Genomic DNA, 7,060 nt, shown 5'->3' with positions numbered 1-7,060 from the left:
AAGAAAGTGAAAGATTTGTGAAAGATTTAGGAGAGTCTCACTGTAAATGGTGACAGGTGCGTGGCTTAATTTCAATTCGGAATACAACCGCATCCTTACTTATAAAAGGGTGTGTAGACTTGTGCAATCGTCACTCAATCTGTTGTTTATTTTTACTTGCAAAATCAACTTTCAAATCCGCCAGCAAATCCTCAACAAATTTTCAATTGTTTTCTTAACAAATCGGATTATTTTCGAGAAAATGTCCCATTTCCTTGATTTCTCCCCCCCCCCCCCTAGAAAAATCCAAATTTTCAAGAAAAAAAAAGTCATATTTTTCAGGTACATTTTTTTTAAAAACTTCATGAAAAAAGAAGCCAATTTTTCGTGAAACTAGATCAGCTCAAAGTTGAATTGTCATTTTTTTAAAAGAGTGATATTCAAGAAAAAAATATTTTCATTTATGCACAGCCTTGGCTTCCGGCGTATACAATCAGATGAAAAGTTAAAACGATACTAAACAAAAAAAACATTCCATGTTGGCTTTTCCTTTTGCGTTAGCTCATACGATTGGATTTTATTGTCTTTGGGATAGTTTCCTTGGTTGAACCGCAACACCGGGGCGGAAACATGACTTCACTATTCACTACATCACAGCAGTATTCGTGAAAAGCAATGTCCAATTATTAAAATCATATCTAAAATGTCAGATTATTCAGATTAAACCTTGGCAACAGCAAAAAAAAAAAAACCTCAGGCTTGGATGGCTGTCGGCAATCGCCGCTATTAATCGATGCTACTGATCATTGCTCTTTGTATTTGTTCTTAAAAAAAAAATGAAAAATGAACAATGGCGCTCACAAAGCAGCTGATGGGGAATCAATTAGCGCGCATGAAAAGAAAGGTGGTCCGGTGCCAAGTCCGAGTGGGTAAACAAGACAGAGTGCGGACCATTCCAATGATTGCAACTTTGTATAAACACAGCACAGGGTGCAGACAGGACCTAATTGTTAACATGTGACACATTCAAAACATGTCTACCAGTGGACTCAACAACCTTTACAACGTTCCGTACTGTAAATCGCTTACCAAATGTGACTCTAATACAGTACAGAATTTGTTTTTTTTTTAGGGTTTCTTGCCCTATGAATGTTTGGGGCGCGTCTCATTGTCAATCACAGTCAACGTGAAAGATGAGCCCGCCCACGGCTACATCAATTACTACCAATCACAAGGAAGCGTGCTGACAGCACGACCAATCAAAGCCATGCGTCCACCTGGACGGATGGACAGGGACTGTCCGCGGGGTGGGGGGGCAAGAGAAACGTTAAACTCGGCGACGAGCGAGAGCTCTCCGCGGCGGCGACGTTAGCCTCGAGTGACACGAATGCACACGGAAAGGTCAGTACGGGAAATTCCCGATTCTGTCAAAACCAAAATAAGGACGTTAAGATTTGGTATCCGTGGCAACCAGGCAAAACTAGGAAATAATGCCGTGGACTGAAAACAAAAGTAAAAAAGCGGGTGAAAGGAAAGGCGAAGAAGAAGGGCGGGAGAAAAAAAAATGAGAAGTCGGATCCACGAGGCAAAAATCAGCATCTGTCATTTTATCGGTTGATGGGCGCTCCCGGGCGTCATGTCACATGACATATCCATCCCACCCAACGTGCGGGAATACTTTCGATACATCGCTTTAGACGTTTGACTTGTTTGCAGGAACGGGAACATCGACTTCCGTGTCTTTGAGAGCGCTACGATATTTCACGTCTTCTTCAATACTCTCCAGGCGAGCGGCAGCGATGCTCGTAGGTGTCTCAAGGAATTTACATTGAGCGCTTTATTGTGTGAGGGGGGTGGAGATGGGGTGAAAAGCGGCGTTGGTGGGGAGAGGCGGGGGGGGGGGGGTTCTTGATGATGACTGGCTTTGAACCCTGAGTGGCACCTGTGCCTTGATGCCGGAGCCAATATTGGATTTGGCCCAGGTCACAGCTCAGGGCGCTGGGTTAATGGCCCGCTTTGCCAGGCACACACTTCAGCTCGGCCCCCGCCCCGGCCAACCTGCTGCCTCAGCACTACATCACTACACACACACACACACACATTTCTCCAGGTAGCTAGTTGCATGATGGTTGCAAAATGCTGTGCTGCATGGAAAAAAAAAAGAGCTTTGTTCGCCCATGTTGGCTGAGAACTCGATCAGCCTTCATGAGGCATTTGATGATGCAACATTGTTACGTTGACTCTATTTCAAGAAGAAGGATAAATACAGCTGGGAATTGAAATCCCAGAAAATGTACAGCTCGCTGAAAACTTTGGGTCAAGACATGAAGGGTTTGATATTTCAGGACCAAACTGAACTGGAGCGAACTCTTGATGGGATCGGGACATAACGGGGTGAATGCCAAACGGAAAAGCTTTCCCACATGTTTGCATTTGAGCGGAGGATCGCCGCCTCGTCCCTCAGCGGTGTTTACGGTGCCGAAGCCCGACGCAACAACTCCTCTGCCCCTGCCCCCCCCCCCTGCAGTAATCTCTGCACTTGGCCCAAAACGTCTTTCCTACGGCCGCCATTAATCAGCAACAGAGACTTATTTTCTCTCTCGCTCTCTTGCCTTGCCCTTCCCTCCTCCCCTCTTTGCCAAACGCCCACAGACACGCTGGATGAGGCCATTTTGAAAGAGTTAACAGATGTCGGCTGATTGTCCCCGGGCAATCCAACATTGCCAGGGTGATGTATTTGATGTGGAGTTTATTCAGCTCTAATAAATGTATCAAGAATTATAATAATAATTCGCAGATGTACACGAGCAGATTATAAGACAGAGCTTCTCTTTGAAGCAAACGAGCCAAGATGCCAAGATTAACACAACCCAAAATAAAAGGGGGGGGGGAAGGAAACGAAATGGTTCGGCCCGCCCGTAATTACCGAGATGTCGGAATGGACAAAAGACCTCTTGTTGCTTTGACAGGTTCCCTTCGATGGTGCTAGCAAACTTTGACAAACAGCACCGTCTTGTCGTATACAAAATAAATGTTGACGGGATTTAGCGAACTAACTCCATAGCAAACTACTCTTATTTATTCCGCAAGTAAAGAGATAGCACATGTTTGAAAATGGCCGCTCCCAAAGCACGTCCATAAATCACAAAAACATCTCGGCGGCTCCATGGCAATGCATAGCAACCGTGCCGAATTTCAGTCAAGGAGAAAGAAGGCAAAAAAGCAAAAAGAAAAAAAAAAAAACACCTTATTACTTCTAACTCCTGCAAGCCATTTTGGTCTCCAAAGGTTTTGGAGCGCCGCAGGCCATGTGTCTGCAGTGTTTCGGGAAATGACTTGCCTTCGCACGAACACTGCTGTGCTCTGCAGCGTTGCTGCCCCCCAGCATCCCCCGCTCAATTTCTGCTTAACCCCTTCCTGCCTTGCCGTGCTCTGACTCACTGCTACAGAGCCGCTGTCATATTGTGGAAAAGTGTTCGGGGGGGACGACGACGACGAAGCGGACCAGCTTTTTTTCGCCAGCTAGCACATTAGCTGCTTGTCTTAGTCGGCCACTTGAGCGTGTGATGGCGTTTGACAAAGGTGGCGGGAATAGGAGGGAGGAGGAGGGGGGCTCGACGAGGAAGAAAGACGCAGTTCCACTTTGGCTCCCACAATGCAGCAGTGTGTATCAACGGCGGATTAAATCTGCAAACTCGTTGACACAACACATAATTAAAACATCTTCGCTCCGGGTCAGGAATTTTCTAATTAGCGGTGTACTGACAAAGCTGCAATTCCATCGCCCTGAGTTTCAAAGTCCACAGGTTAGCGCCAAGATGAAAGGCCCGGCCCGGGGGCGCTAACTCTCCTGCGGCTTCGGGAAAGGGGGAGCGGCACGCACACACAATTCCTCAGAAGACAGTCACGAGGTCACCGCAGCTAAACACCCCGAACCTGCCTTCTAAACAAAAGCAAACTTCCCCTGCCTGGAAACACTTTTTTTTTTTTTTTAAAACCCCTCTGAGCCACGTTAATTAGCTGTTATTTAGCACAGCGGCTCGCTAACGTTAATGGTGGTAGCGCTAGCAAGCAGCATCGTGTTTAACGGCACCCGGGTTGGTCATGAGATATTCCTTTAGAGTCCATTGTTTTCTTCTTAGCTGTTCTCGTATGAACGTAGCATCGCAAATAACAGTCGCAAAAAAAAAAAAAAGTTACTCCCGAGTCACTAATGGCTTTCCGAGCTGGACGATTAACACAAGGCCAAGTATCGCAAGTACAACTTTTTTTGCCCGCATTAAATATTCAAAGCGTTTCATATGGAAAATGAACCCAATTAAGAGTTATAAAACAGAAGAAGCGTAATGAGTCTCAAGTCAGAACACTCGTCTTCAGAAGCGCTTTGGCTAATGAGCCCGTGTTGGTTTTACGCATGCCGCCGCGCGTCCAATGGCGCACCGTCACTTGTTAATTTTTAATTTCAGTTGAATGAGAGGGTGGCGACTCAGTTAATAATGGCGGCGTGGTGGTTTTGAGGCAGGCGGTCCGCCCCTTTGATGTCTTTCATGACAAACGCTACGACTAGTTAGCGGTCCAAAAGGTAGCGTGCGGAAATGACCAAGCACGTCCAAAAACGGGCTCATTAGCGACGGGGGTATGCTAGCTTGAGCTAAGTAGGGCGGGCTGAAATGAAACGTGGCCGCGCTAGATGTGGATGGCAGACATTTGCGGTTCTTGATCTGAAATGAGCATAAATGGCCATGTTTGATATTGTTAAGACTTCACACTTCACACCAGTCCCTGGCACCTGATGTGAGTGACGACGCGAGAAGGCTTCATTAGCACGTTAGCTAACGTTGCCGCCGCAGCGGCCCGACGCCAGATAAGCGGTAGAGAATAGATGGATCGGAATTATTCATATTAATCAACAAATATCTCGAAAAATATAATTCAAAAGTAATTGCTGTTTTTATGCATTCTGTTCAAATAAATATATAATTTAATTACATTCATTAAAAAGGAGACAATTTAAAAGAAACAATTTGAAACACCTAAAAAGGTACAGAAATGTTTTCAGTTTTTAAAGTTGAGTTTTTCAATTACATTTTAGCCCGAATAAATGTGATGCCTTTATTTCCCCTTTTTTTTTTTGGTTTTTGATAAATATGAAGATGGCAGACATTAGAAGTTGGTGATCCTTGATCTTAAGTCGATATAAACGGGGCCATTTTTGACAATGTCTAGCTTTCACAGGGCTTGAGATCTACGCCGCCCCAGCTGGTCCCCGTGCACCTGATGTGACTTGACTGCGTCTGAACAAGAACAGCTCTGATTAAATTCCGAGGCCCTACTGGGGGAACCAGAAGAGTCGTAGAGTCATGTTTAATATAGATGGCCCAGAAAGATGAACCGACAATGTGATGAAATATTCGCCGGTGCGCTCCACCGTTTTTGACCCCCAGTGTCACAGGCCTTTTATCCGGCATGCCGCCAAGCCGAGAGGCGGCGTTGGTTTTGGGAGATAAACTAGCTTCAGACAAAAGATCCCGGCTGATTTGACATTTGCCACATTTGGTGTCATCCATTGTTCAAAAAGGAATTCCGGCGTGGGATCGTCGCAACTTTTCGGCTTTGTTAAATTGACTTTTTCACAAGCGATAAGTTTTCGAGGCCTCATTTTCGTGCCTTGCTGAAAATCACAGCAAAAGGCTTTTGGGAATTTTGGTTTAGTCCTTTGCGTCTGGAAGTTTGCAAGTTGTTTCTGTCTAGCCAGACTTTTTACCAGGGTACAAAAACGTGTAGCTAAAGACACGTACGTTAGATTCACAAACTTGGTTTTTCATATTGGTACTATGGCAAAAAACTGCACAGTGACGTTTTGGTAAACAACACAGTCACAGATGTTTGTCCCTCAATGGGATAGGGGCTTAAAGATTACATTTGAGGTTTTTGACCCCCCAAAAAATGACAAAAAATAGCTTAATTGCAATTTATTTAACTTATTATTATTATTTATTTGTCTCATTATTATTATTATTGTTATTAGCTCAAGGGAGATAAACAGCCCCAGTTGTCCCCCCTTATTTACGGCCATGTCTATTTGTCCAGACTCACACACAAAGAGCCACTTGTGAGCAAAGAATGTCCTTCCGGTGAACTGTTAAGACAAAACCTGGCTTGGATTCCGCGGATGCGAGATTTTAGTGCAAGCCTTCCGGTTTTCCATCTCCCCGGAACGCCCGTCCCCTCCCGCTTTTCCTCCATCGCAGGCCCGGAAGGCTTCCATCCTACCTGCGCAGCATTTTGGCAACCGTGCATCATTTTGCAAGCAGCTGTGTGTGTATAAAAGGCTTATCTACATATTGACTCGCTTTAAATCCACACCCTTGTCTGCGACAATAATTACACGTTGTACATGAAGTGTGTTGCTTCCTGCACCTGAGGCGGGCAACGCTGCAGGGGAGTTGCCCAACGGCGGCCTGGCAAACACACCTCCAGCAACGCCTGGTTTCCAAACAGCTCGGGAACACACCCTCGGCTATTTTTTGATGGCGGTTTTCTATTGGAGTGAGCAGAGAGCGCCACCACATGGACGGTCTTAGTGCAAAGTTAGCGGGAGTTGGCTTGGAAGTTCATCAAGCTAGTTGTTTTCTATAGGACTTATCCTCATTAGGGTCACGAGTCATTTGAAATCCTTCCCAAGATTCGGGGTAGACCCAAGATTCGGTCGTCAGCCAATCACAGGGCGCGTATAGACAGATAACCAATCATAGATCAATCAATCAATCATCCCTGGGGACCATTGGTGCATTTTGCTTCATTTTGACTTGAGCCTTGCTCCAACCAATGACAAGAAGCCGTGGTCCAGCAATTCCCAACTACCCTGTCAAAGTTCTATCAGTGGTTCATTAGTCCAGCAAATCCATAATTGATGACATCACATAAAATATACATGTGATCATGAATCAAAATGATCAGAATGGGAATGAGAGACGCAGACATTATCCTTCTTGGATTCGCGCTATTTATTTTTATTCTGACCTCAATGTGTCCGAGAAACCAGCAACTTTGATGTATGTATTTCCCTCAAAATGACGCC

At 45.3% G+C, this 7,060-nt stretch overlaps 1 protein-coding gene across 2 annotated transcripts in view; it reads right to left on the bottom strand.

Annotated features, from left to right (window-relative positions):
- LOC133152389 (transcription initiation factor TFIID subunit 4-like) overlaps window positions 1–7,060 on the bottom strand; it is a 47,748-nt gene that overhangs the window by 3,639 nt on the left and 37,049 nt on the right. The gene's annotated exons all lie outside the window — the stretch shown is intronic.

This window comes from Syngnathus typhle, linkage group LG4, assembly GCF_033458585.1.
Source record: "Syngnathus typhle isolate RoL2023-S1 ecotype Sweden linkage group LG4, RoL_Styp_1.0, whole genome shotgun sequence".
Classification (NCBI taxonomy): Eukaryota; Metazoa; Chordata; class Actinopteri; order Syngnathiformes; family Syngnathidae; genus Syngnathus; species Syngnathus typhle.
The sequence above is the reverse complement of the archived record's forward strand: the minus strand, read 5'-3'. Positions and strand labels throughout refer to the sequence as shown.